We start from the raw sequence: 13,869 nt of genomic DNA, 5'->3' as shown, positions 1-13,869 counted from the left end.
ATCACTGAAGGAACAGTGATATCATTCCAAGTCAAGGATGGTGTGTGTCTTGGAGGAGAACCTGCTGGTGGTGATATTCTGTTGCATTTGTTGTCTTGCCCTTCTAGGTGGCAGAGGTTCTATGTTTGGGAGATGCTGTTGAAGGGTCCTTAGTGAGTTCTACGGTGCATATTATAGAGATAGTGCACATTACTGCCACTGTCTGTCAATGGTTGAGAGTATGAATGTTTGCTGTGGTAGATAGGATGTTCATCATATTCTCTTCTTTGCCCTACATGGTGTTGAGTTTATTGATTGTTGGAACTGCAGTCATCTAGTAAGTGGAGTGTATTCCATCACACTCCTGATTTGAGCTTTGTAGATGGTGGACTGTGTTTGAGGAGTTAGGCAATAAATTATTCATGACAGAACTCTTAGCCTCTGGCCTGTTTTTGTAACTTCCTGAAGTATATGGCTAGTCTGATTCAGCTTTTGATCAGTGGTATTCATCATGGTAATGCAATTGAATGTTAAGGGAGAGTAGCTAGGTTCTGTCTAGCATTTGTGTGGCTCTACCATTACTGGCCACTTTTCTGCTCAAGTCTGGCTATTGTCCAGGTCTTGCTGCACATGGACATGGGCTGTTTCAGTATCTGAGGTGCTTTCATTCACTGGAGAAGGGGCCATGACAATAAAGAACTGCAACTGTGACAGTGCCCATCATGTGAGGAGCTTTATCCTACCCTGTTTCATAACCTTTGTATCCCTCAATTGTTCTCAGTAATTGAGAATAAAATTAACCTCATTTCTTCCTGCAAACGTTAGCAAAGCTCCTGCCTCCACCCCCACCCCTCTGATAGTGGGGTTCCTGATTATTCCATGCAGGATGACCTCCTATTGACCTCCTAAATGTGAGAATGTGCCTGCCATTCCTAATTGCCAGGGATTCTAGAGGCATCACTGAATTGACTGACAGCTCCAAAATCTCATGTGCGGTCTCACCGCTGGGATTTCCTGGTTCCATCTCATGCTAAGAGCAGGATCAGGATCTGTAACCAAAACTACAACTCCATGAGTCAAAGTGACCAAGATGAATATTTTCAACCATCTCCTATCAGGCTGTAGTATTACACTGCTCTAATCCAACCACAACTGAAATATTCTTTACCTGTTGCAAATAGCGATCCTTATCATTTCAAGATACTCTGTTAACACTCTTCTTGGTTTGTAAATTCAATGCATCAGATACTTCCAGGTGTAACCTCAATGACCTTTGATTCCCAGAACAGATTCCCTGATCAGCACTTCATAACTTTTTTCAAAAATGCAAGATTCAAGCTGGAAAGATGTTACGTTATATATCTTTGGCCATGAGGTACTACATCTATTTGTTATGATTAAATTTGATAACATGGGTCTGGTTATGTATTCGTTACTAGAACTCAGACTTCTCCAATTTGAAGCTAATCACAGGGTGCTGCACAATTGATTCATTCATTTATTCATATTTCTTGACTCATTTTGTTGACCTTACTTTCCACAGTTGTGAACCTGGCAAGAGTGAAACAATGAGCACTGTGCACCTGGCAGGTCCAATGCAGTTGTCACAGCTGATAGTGTGTGAGAACAACACAGCTGTCATTGTTGGCACAGATACTACAGCTAGTATTCTGTTTTTAGTACAGATGGATTACATGTCACAGTGTGCACTGGGGGCAACTGACCTCAGAACCAGGTCAGTTTAAAATGGTTAGTCTTTCGAAATTCCTACTAAAGATAAAGAAGACCTGATTTTGTTTTCACTGCATTACCTTTGATATGATTTAAAACTATTGTAACATACAACAACAGAGGCTTCACTAGGTTCTTCGTGAGCTCTTGTGGAGATTTTCATATTTTATTGAGGTTAATAAAGACTCCTTATTACTGTAACTTCAACGATCATTCTGTGCATCAGTCTTATGACCATATGTCTGAATTGGTACATGGGTGAATCATATTAACATAAATCTGACTAAGATAACTCTGAATCAGCAATAAAATTTCCGTCTAATGACATATGGCTGATAAATTTCCATCATTACACAATTAATTCCCCAAACATTAGGTTTACACAGAAAATCTGGATCCAAATAGATAAAATATTTGACAATTTTTCAATTTTCTTTACACTCAATCCATGAAATATAAATATCACTGTGGTTGATTTCCAATAAACAGTGGCTCATTTTTAAAAAATTCAATATTTTCTGTGCATGATTTCTGTTCTTTTCACATTAATCAAAGGATGCCAAAGTTGATGCACTATGTCCTGAATATCCACAACTTGGCAAATTTGGCAGACACTAAAGTTGTGTTATTTCTTACCACACAAGTGTCCACCCTGACATTACATTAAAAAAATGGATAAGTGAATGAGAAAGTTGTTTATTTTTCAGATACTTAATCAAATGCACAAAACATTCAAAAGATAGTTCAGAGTCTTATAGATGTTTCCATTGCTTCTTCTGATTTTGTTTGTGAAATCACTCGTTAAATTCTTCTTGCAGTGGAACTTACTCATCCTTGTATTGATTCTGTAAGAATTGATAGCAAATTCTTTTATTACAGATAAACAGAAAAAAAGGAATTGATGAACATATGAAATGAAAAGGGTGAACATTAGTAAGTATTGGAAGGAAAAGGGAAGTGTTCTGATTTGCGTCAGACTCTTCTTTATAAGAAATTGGTGCAATCTCACCCAAACTTTTACTTCTGATTGATCTGCTGTAGATTGCCAGAATTTTCTGGTTGTGTTGTTGATCTGCAGGCACATGTTGCTGTGTTAAGTTGAAGAAGAATGAGAAGAGGCTGGTATGGAGTGTAATGTTCAGCATAGATCATTTGGGCAGAATGGCCTTCGCTGTGAAGCTGTGATTGGATTGTTCTTTGTCTGTGCTTCTCAAAAAGCATTGAATGTATCTCATCTACATGGCTTAAAATCTTTTAGAATATTAGATCATAAGCTGTAGGGACAAAAGCAGGCCGTTAAACCCATCATCTACTCCACTATTCAAAGAAATGACGTTCAGTCTAAATGTGCTCAATTCCACTTTCCTGCCTTTGCCCCATAATTCTTGATTCCTTTGCTAATTAAAAATCTGTTTATCTCAGCCACGAATATACTTAATGAGCTCTCTGCAGGGAAGATTCCACAGATTCACTCCCCTCTGACTGAAGAAATTCCTCATAATCTCTGTCTCAAATGGGTGACTGCTTATTCTGAGGCTGTGCCTTCTGGCCTTAGATTCATCAGGAAGGGGAAATAACCTTACCACGTAAACCAGTGAAGCCTCCAAAGATTTTCTTTTATGTTTCAATAAGGTTTGCTTCTCACTGGAGTACAGGCCCAACCTACTTAAACTTTCCTCATAAAAAAAAATCCCTGAATACCTGGGATCTCCATTTGAACCTTTTCTGGGCTGCCTCCAGTGCCACTATACTAGTGAGTCCAGAACTGAAGTAATATGACAATTAATGAGAGAATTAATTAACATTATATAAGGTAGATTTAGCAGACAAAACCAGACAACTACAAGTACCTCACACATATTGTCTTGAATTTGAACAACAAGAGTAGAGTTTTGTCATCAAGCCCAAAAGGCCCCAAATATGGCCCAGAAGACAGCAAGACCCCAGGGATGATATTTCCTCTACATTGATGTGTCCTTGAAAGAGAGGTAAGGAACTTTTGTTATTGTGCTAGGCTCAGGTTTGCAGACTTCAAGGAGAGTAAAGGGAGAACCCACTAGTGATGGTGAGGGAGTGATCATTGCAACTGGGGCTGGCCTCTCACTTTGTGTCATAAAGGGGCCAGAAAGGCAAAGGTTCTACCCACCCCCTCCTTCAAGGACCCTGTTGGGAAACAGTCATGGTTTAAACCGGTGGTCTAACCATGCAATGAGGGCCTATTCCAATGCCAGTATAAGGCTTTTGAGGGCACAAAGTCGTTAATAACTGAGTGTAACTACAGTAACTCACTGCCTGTGTTTTGCTGACAGACTGTCTCATCACTGACATTGTTACTCCTCTGGCAGTAGGAACTGGGCCGGTGTCCTCAGAACACCATTTCATAGGCTGTCTTACCTCTTCCTGTGCACCTCAGCATGCAGAACATTTGATGAAATTAGCTCATGGCCACACATTCTCTGAGCTTCTTAAAACAGTTCCAGCCAAGTAGCAAGGAGATTTTTGATTGTTCAGGTGCAAAATCCAATGAATCAGCCAAAGGACTACTGTTGACAGCTTGAGGGTGAACTGTCAAATCAAAAATCAACTCATGCATCAGAACAACAAAAAAGCAAAACAGTCAACTTGTCCCTTTGGAGATTTTGCCATTAACATGCTGTACAAGAAGCTCTTGAGGAACAGCTGACCGGAGATGAGAGTGGTGGTGAACACAGTTCTCTATGTCGACAGGGCATAGGAGCAAATAAGGAAAACTATTCAACCCTCAAATGTCCCTGAAAGGCTAGACAGTGTCTAGCTGTAATGACCTACTATGTGAGACCAGCATCAGCATATATTTGATCAATGCAAAAAGGGAACTCAGAGGCATTTTTTCCATGCAGAGGGTAGTGCATGTGTGATGGAGAGGCTGTAGCCTATGAAATTGAGTTTGGAGATTAAGCTTATTGCTTGATACATGCAAGAGCATCAGATGGTGATCCAAAAGGTCTGACAACAAATATTGTAGAATCCAACAGGGAAAGAGCAAAATGGGACAAACTTCTGATTCCAGGTCACTCAATCTCTGCAGCAGATTCACTGGTCAGTAAATTGCCTCCTGAAAATTTAATGTCACTGTTAAATGCACTTTGTGTGTTCCTTTTGGCATATAGAAACTAAATGCAGAACAATGTTGTGCTGATTTTTTTTGTGTGAAAGGCATAAGTCAAGTTATTACATGGCCTCACTGTGTGTATTTTCACCGGAGGGGATGATCATGTAAAATAAGTCAGGTAGCCTAAGTGCCACCTTCCCCACCACTTCCCCGCTCACCCCTGTGTTATGAAGGGTGGGTGGGTGCTGAAATCAGCAGTCCACCATCGTGTACAAATAACAATTGAGTCAACAGAGCTTGTTAATACCTCAATTGACACATACATGTTCCTGCCCATTCCATAATATGATTGGTGCAGATATGGGGCAACAGGGGGTGGCCAATTTTGTGCGAACAGCAGAAAAGGAGGCTGGTACTATCTGCGCACCAGCAAATAGAACCCTGTCCTTCCTACCTTTACAACCTTTAAAACCCATCCCTTCAATCACCTTGCCAATTTGCTAAGTTGACAAGGGTTCCTGTTCAATGCCTCTGAATTACTTGCATCCAGGATCAATCTGATATCTATTTTGGGCCTGCCTGCTATTCCAGCAGAGCACCCCATGGACCACTGGCACCACTGCTGCAGCTTCAGCATTCAAAGAACTCCATAGATTAGGACTCCCTTCCACTAAGGTTTGGAAGTCCCACACAGTTTTAATTTAGCCCAACTGCAAATCTTTATGGGTACGGAGAAGTTGTGCCTGCTGACTCATTGCTGCCCAAAACTTCAGTGAATTTGAGTGGACAATTACGGGAAATAGTTCCTGGTAACTAGTAACAGAATGAAAGTTTGGTGCAGTTGAGAATTATCATGTTGGGAGCACATGGCAAGCCTGTCGCCAGTCTCCCATATGCTTCCAATCAGGTCAACTAGGCTGTTACATTTCCAAACTATGTGCTTAACAATAGATAGTTTGGTTGAAATGACAGGAAGAATTGTGATTACTCTGGCGTAGAAAGTTAAACTGTAAACTGTTCAGAGGCAATGCTGTTGACATCTGTATTTCATCTAGCATCATTCTGTAAAAAAAATACGATTGTTTCCACTTGTCTTAGTTGGTAATATATTGTAGGGGTTATTGGAACATCTAATTAAGTGTTAAGATCGGGGCTAGTGGTAGTAAACAACACTTGTATCTGATGACCATCGATATAATAGACACCTGATGTGTAAGGGCCCTTATCATGCAGGTTAGTGTCCTTATCTCTGAGCCAGGAGGCCTGGGTTCAAGTTCTACTTGCTCCAGAGATGTATAATAACATCTCTGATGAAATGATTGATTAGAAAATATCTATTCACCTGATGTAGATGCTAAGTTACAGAATCTTTGAAAATTTAAAGAACGGAATTTGCTTATATCAATTTTAAAATATTCCTGTGTGTTATTAAAATAAATTTATATCTAAAATGTTCTCATAATTTTATGCAATTTTAAGGCTCTTTTCTTTATTTTATCTTTCTTAATGTATGTACGAACTGATAGTTTGAGAGGATAAGGGAGTGATCTTTGCTGCAGCTTTTGTTAATATTAATTTATATAGAACATAGAACACAGAACAGGACTGCACAGTACAGGCTCTTCGGTCCACGATGTTGTGCCGACCTATTACCCTACTAAGATCAAACTACCTTGCATACCCTAAATTTTACTATCCTCCATGTGCCTGCCCAAGAGCCGCTTAAAAGTCTCTAAAGTATCTGACTCCACTACTACTGCCAGCAGCGCATTCCACACGCCCACCACGCCCTGTGTAAAGAATCTACCTCTGACATCTCCCCTATACCTTCCTCCAATCACCTTAGAATTATGCCCCATCACAATAGTCACTTCCACCCTGGGGAAAGGTCTCCGACTATCCAATCTATCTATGTCTCTCATCATCTTGTACACTTCTTTCAAGTCGCCTCTTAACTGTCTTCACTCCAATGAAAAAAGTCCTTACACCCTTCGAGCAGTTATACTTACTGTATGAGAAAGTCCGGGTCAATTCATTATCCAGTTTTTCATCTTAGCTTCACCTGCTAGACATGTGTAATCACCTCATTTGTTTCACCTTAGACCAGGAAGGATCTCATCAATTCAAGGAATATACTTTGAATTGCCCTTTCATAATTTCAAAGACAACTATCAGGACAAGTCTTAATCTTTCCAGCAACAAAACAGCAATTACAAGTGTAAAGAATGCAATGCACATTCAGTGTCCTTCTGTCCAAGAGTTTTGTGTGAGTGATGAAACAAGAAGGAGATGTCAGTAGCATTATCACCAGCAGTCTCTGTGTGCCAACATTTAACATTTCCTTATAGGTACTTCTTGGAGACGTAGATGCTGTTCTTTGGAGCTGGGTGAAGAATAAGTGCCTTTGCAAACTAAGGCTATTGGAAGTATTTTAAAATTGTGTGTGAGTTATGTTATTTGTCATACACTGGTTTTCATGCAGGCCATAGTCAAGGGTGCAACTGCTATCACCTTCTATGCCTCCAGTCCCCCAAGACTATCAGAAAGGTACATCCAGTGGCTTATCCTCAGGTCAGATCATTTAAGCACACAAGCTATTCTACATTTTCATTGGCTCAAGGATCTTTATTGCTGTGCAGATATTCATTTCCACATTCATTAACAATAGAACTCACCATGATTCAAAGAGATAGCATAGGCTGACTGAATGGCCTCCATCTGTGCTGTATGATTCCAGAAGAAGACTGGCTGGAGATAGAACAGATGAGACCATAACTCAGAACAATATTGAGTCCTGTTACCCAAAAAAATCAGCAAATGGAGAAGGCATTGTGTAATGCTTCCAGCTTACATGACTTCACCAAGGTCATTGGACACACTATCTAACCATTCACAAATTTCAAATATTCCAACTTCACCAATGTCCCAGAGTTGAGTGGCCAGTTAAACAAGGACATTGTGGTTAGTACCCACTTTGCAGGCAGCAACACTGATTTTTTATTTGACAGGAGTCTTATTCTACTTGAAGGAGGAGAAGCGGGACACACAGATTCTCAGAAGCCAAGGCTAGCATCTGCAGTTATTGTTAATGACATCCGTTTCAGCCCTTCTGTCTCACAAGGATTGTAGTTCATATCTTGGTAGCTTGCAAATTAACTCTTTACCTGGTTTTGATGCATATGATCCATGGCAAAAGAAAGAAGATTTAGTCCTGTTAGTAATGTCATCAAAATGTGCAGGACAGAAGGAGGTAATTTGATCATTTTGCCTGTGCCAGCTCTTTGGTAGGCCTAACTAATTAATTCCACTTCCCCATATTTTTTACCATTGCCCATAATTTTCTTCTCTTCAAGTTTATTTCCCTTTGCACCTTCTTAGATGTCTTCAGCCTTTGATTTTTTGTCATTATTTGAAATGGGAAAACAATTCACTGTAAATCTGAACAGACATTGTCACAGCCCATAGCTAACAAGGAATTTTATAATTGCAAACATTATAAATTGCATTTAATATGTTGCAAATTTAGTTTGAAAATCAGACAAGAGAAGAATATAGTTACTAATGAATACAACATTGACTGCATCTCTAGTTACCTGAAAACCTCATCTTCGAGTGATTAAACACTGATCCATGCTTCCTCTTGGCTCAGTAGTTATTCAGCAAATCATGAGTAAAATCAGAATGATATAAGGTACAATTTGAATTGACATGTCTAATTCAATATATTTAAATGTTCAGGACAATTTATTACAGTTCTCCCAACTCACAATCAGACTGCATTTATTTTGAAACTCTAGGATAGTTTCCTGGCACACTGTTGAAGAGAATGACCCTAAAAAAGCACCCAAGCAGTATAGGAATATTTTAGCCCTAATGTTTTCAATTACTTTGCTCTGGCTTCTGTCCCTAATTTTCCCATTCTGTGCATCTAATTTTCTCTCCACTTGAATTTCTCTCTCAAATCTCTCTTCCCACACATCACTGTGGCTCCAGCCTTTGGTGGTTTCTGATTAAAAATAATACTTTTTAAAGTTGTATTCAGTTATCTGAATGTTGTAGCTGCCAACCTAATGGATATAGAATTAATCACTTTTGTTAAGGGGGCACTGAGGGTTTAATCCTCACAGACAAACCTTAAAAACAGAAACACACTGAGAATAAGTAACATTTTAGGATAAATATTTCTCCTTTGCAAAAATAATTGCATACAAAATAATTTTACATCCTATTTTTATTAATTTCTCTGTTGTTCAGTTCTATATTTTGATAATATACTTTACCATTTCTCATCTTGTGTGATTATCTTGTACTTAAAAACAGAGCTTGCTGTCTCTGCTAGATAATTAAACTTACCTTTTCTCTAGTGAAGACTGATTTCGGAATATGGATGCATTTGTGCGCCGGTATTCGTTTGATAGTTTGTACAACTATATGATAGTTGTTCAACTATTAGTGTATTTGGATGTACTTTTTGCAGAAGTGCACATGTGTAAGATATTCGCCTTTTAATTATAAGTAAGTGACATGCTTAGTTATGCACACTGTTTACTTAAACAGGACCAAGTACAACTATGATCTCTACTTGGTGCCAATATTGGTTTAAAAGAGTTGCTCAGCTGAATAACTTCATTACTACAGGTGCAGGAATTCAACCATCATTCTTTTAAAAAAGTAGCAACAATAACTTGCATTTGTATAGCACCATGATCATAGTAAAAAATCTCCCATGGTGCTTCAAAGCTGCAATATCAAACAAAATTTGGAACTACATCATTTAAAGACATATTAGGACAGGCAAACTTCAGTCAGACATCTGGGTTTTAAGAAACATCTTAAAGGAGGAGGGAGAGAGAGAGCTATATCTTTGGGCCCAGGCACTAACAGTGGCTAGATGATAATCAAGGATGCTCAAGAATCTAGAATTGTCAGTGTCTCTTTCTTTTTACAGTTTCAACCTTGAATAAACTAAACATTTACTCACCAAATATATGCAGCCAAATGAATTGAATAGAAGGGTGTTCAGAAATTTCCACAAGTTTTTGTTTCAAAAGATATTTGAATGGTGAATTTCCTCTTTAAAATAGCTATCAAACATTGCATCTAATTTACCACTGCCAGTAAGCCAGTGGCTGAAACCTCTTACTGCTCTGCTGTGTATAATGTAATAATATTTAAGTCTTTATGGATTAATGCTGACCACTGTTGAAAATACAATTATTATGACAGGTTAAATTGCTGAGAAAAGGTCAAAGCTTGGATCCATATTGAGAAGGTCTCACTCAGCCTTGAATTATTTATTAAGAGAAGATACATTATATTGATTTTAGGTAAGAAAAGTGTATGTGCTATTGTTAAGGAAATGACAACATCGTACGTAAAGTTTAAAGCACACAATGTCAAGCAATCATATTTTGCAGACACAACTAAAATTCAAGCAACTAATGAATAGTCTGTTATATTCTGTGAGACCAATGATCTTCATCCAATATCATCAAAAATAACATAAATTAACTCAAAGAATGTGGATGTCATTGGCAAAGTCAGCATTTGCCCATTCCTAATTGTTTTTGAGAAGATGCTGGTGAACCACCTTTTTGAATAAACTGAGTGAACTCTTCTATAGATCTTGCTGTAACCCTAGCCTGGCCATTCCAGTAAGGCTGCAACACTGGCATCTACCTAACATAATGAAAAATTGCCCAGATATATCCTTCATGTATAAATCAGGTTAAACCCATCCCAACCAATTGGTCTACTCTTGATTTCCAGCAAAGTGAAAAAGGGGGCCATCAACAGTGCTATCAAGCAGCATGTGCTTTGCAATAACCTTGTCACATATGCTCAGATTGGTACCACCAGGGCCACTCAACTCCTGCCTTTATTGCACACTTGATTCAAGCATGGACAAGAGACCTGAACTTTAATAAGGTGAAAGCGACTGAAGGGTCTAGGCCTGAAACATCAGCCTTCCTCCTCCTAAGATGCTGCTTGGTCTGCTGTGTTCATCTAGCCCTACACCTTGTTATCGCAGCTGACATTGAGGCTGCATTTGACTAAGGCATCATGGAGCCCTAGCAAAACTGGAGGCACTAAGAATATGGAGGAATTTTAGGGAAAGATTGAATAGAGCGAATGAATTGGCTAGGCTGCATTTTATAGTAGCATAGCTTGTGATGAAACAGAAAGCAGACAAAAAGCCAAAAAATTTGTAAGTTTGCTAGTAGAGATAAAGTGTTAGTATTACTGCCAGTGGAGGTGAACCTTTAAAGGTTTTGTGGGTCTTATCAAATCAAAAGGAAATTGAGTGAGGTGAATTATTTGATAAGAACACCAGGTAGAAAGAAATCTCACACAGTGTCATGTGAACATGTTCAAAGGTATTTTGATAAGAAAGGAAAACAAAAGGAGAATGTGTAAATAGTTACAAGACAGAGCGAAGACCAAGTTCAGATGATTTTGAATTGGACATTCCTCACATTAAAGATCTGCTTGTGTGCTGTACATCTCTATGGTTCTATGACTCTAAATTAAATTGGACAATGAGGGAGTTCTCAAAAGTTGGGATAAGTTATTGAGTTACTTTCCAGAGAAAAATAAAATTGGCCTAAAACAATTATTATGATCCACGTGGGGAGATATGTAGGAATAAGCTGGAAAGACCAATCTGATTATGCATGATGTATTTGTATGAAATGCTGTTTCAATTAAGCAGCATCCTGATAGACCTTACCCTCTAAAGTTGATGTGGGTTCAAAAAGAGATTGAACGTATGCCTAAAGAAAACATAATCAAAATGAGTTACAGTGAATGAAGCTCATCCATTTTAATGGTGCTAAAACCAAATGGTCCCAATGATTATGTGTGGGCTATTGCAATGTCAAAGCAGTTACAAAATCTCATTCATAGCCTATTATACATTTGGAAGACTGTATTGAGAATGTGGCACAAGCAACTTATATTTCAATGTTGGACTTACTTAGAAGATACTGACAGGTTTCTTTGTCCAAACGACCAAAAGAAATTACAGCTTTTATGATGCCGAATGGACTGTACCAGTGCAAAGTCATGCCATTTAGTATGAAAAATGTGCCAGCCACATTTTGAAGACTAACCATTAACGTCATTTCAGGATTACTCAACTGTGTAGTGTACAGCAATGATCTGGTGACTTTTTGTCACACATGGAAGGAACACCTGGATCATCTATCTGAATTGTTGGATTGACTTTAGAAGGTGGGCTTGGTGAAAAATCTGGCAAGGAGTGAGTTCACAAAAACACCCAAGCCACGTTCTTAGGCCATGTCATTGGACATGGAGAAATGGCCCCAAGGGATATGAAAACAAAGATTATTGGGGAGTTTTCCATACGATCGACAAAAAGGGAAGAACTGGGACTGAGTGATGAAGTTCATGTTGCATATTAGCAGAGTGGTTGCTCCACTGACTAACTTGTTGAAAAATTGCAGAAAATTTCTGTGGATGGAGGAATGTCAGAATGCATTTGACAGCCTGAAAGCTGTGTTAACTGCTGCCCCAGTATCAGCCATGCCTAATTTTGTAAAGCCATTCAAAGTGGTTGTCAATGCAAGTGATGTGGGTGTCGGTGCTGTTCTCTTACAAGAAGACAATGAGAAGAAAGAAAGGCCTATTGAGTAATTTTCCAGGAAAATGAATAGTCATCAACAGAAATATTCCATAATTGAGAAGGCGACCTCGAGTTTAGTGTTGCAACATTTCAACATTCATATCACCAGTAATGTGTCTAAGACAACTGCATATACTGATCGTAACCCCTTAAAGTTTTTGAAAAAATTTAAGGATAAAAACTCCAGCTTTTTTAAATGGAATTTATTATTACAGCCATTCAATCTGAAAGTTCTGAGGAAGGGTCTCTGGACCCAAAAAGTTAACTCTGTTTTCTCCTTCACAGATGCTGCCAGACCTGCTGAGCTTTTCCAGCAAATTTGTTTTTATTCCTGATTTACAGCATCCACAGTTTTTTTTGGTTTTTACATTGTATATAGGGGTGACTTTGGCAGTCTTAAATGTATCACGAGCTTCATTTAGACAGTTGATTTGAGTGCTGATGGATACAATCAAAGTGCCAAGTAGAATCCAGCTCAATGGTTTGTTGATGGCTGGTTTCTTTTCAAGTAGTTCCTTTATGGTATTACCCAAATCTGACTGTATGCACCACCAACAAATTGAATTGCAGCAAATTGTTAGAATGAGATGACAGTTAGGACCCTTGAAGATGACAAACATTTCATTTTCTCTTCTGAGTGGTTAAGTGTTGTGTTTTATCCCTTGACCAGTTCTGAGGAAAGGTCACCGGACCCAAAGCATTAACTCTGATTTTTTTCTTCACAGATGCTGCAAGGCCTGCTGAGTTTTCCCAGCAACTTCAGTTCTTGTTCTTGATATTTTTATGGGATATTCCTATATTGGAACAGTTAATTAGTAGCAGCTAATATTTATATTATTTTGTTAAGCATTCTGATAGAGTTACATTTAAGCCAATTCTTTTATTTTGTCTATGTATTTTAATTGTAATCTAAAAATAAAGTGTGCATTGCTTAACGTCGAGAAGTTTGACCAATCAAATTGCAGCTGGAATGCACCACCTCACACTTGTCTTTAATGTAAGAAAAAGTTAGGTTCTATGCTATCTACTTAATATATTTTGAAGAGGTTTGGTCTGGTCCAAATCCCACTGCAGCTATAATAAACTTTGACTCAGTAATCAAGTTAGGCCTCTCGTTCACTAGTCAAGTAAGATAACTATTATGTTACCATATGAAGATGCCAAAAGATGCTGAGACTGTCGCTTCTGGTTGCTAGCAACTGATGAACAAATGTGACTCATTCAGTTAGTTTAAAGAGCTTTTAAGAAATTTCAAATCCTTGTGTAAAATCAAAATGGATAATATGTGGTGTGAATTGTACATTAGATTGTATTAGATTGAAATCAAGCTTTTACAATGAATGTGGTATGACCAGCCCCAAGATGAGGTTTGCCAAGTTATTTCAGTTCCAGACTAGATACCCCAAAATTTTACGGATTCAGG

The sequence above is a fragment of the Stegostoma tigrinum genome, chromosome 3 (assembly GCF_030684315.1).
Source record: "Stegostoma tigrinum isolate sSteTig4 chromosome 3, sSteTig4.hap1, whole genome shotgun sequence".
NCBI lineage: Eukaryota > Metazoa > Chordata > Chondrichthyes > Orectolobiformes > Stegostomatidae > Stegostoma > Stegostoma tigrinum.
This window is presented reverse-complemented; position numbering follows the sequence as displayed.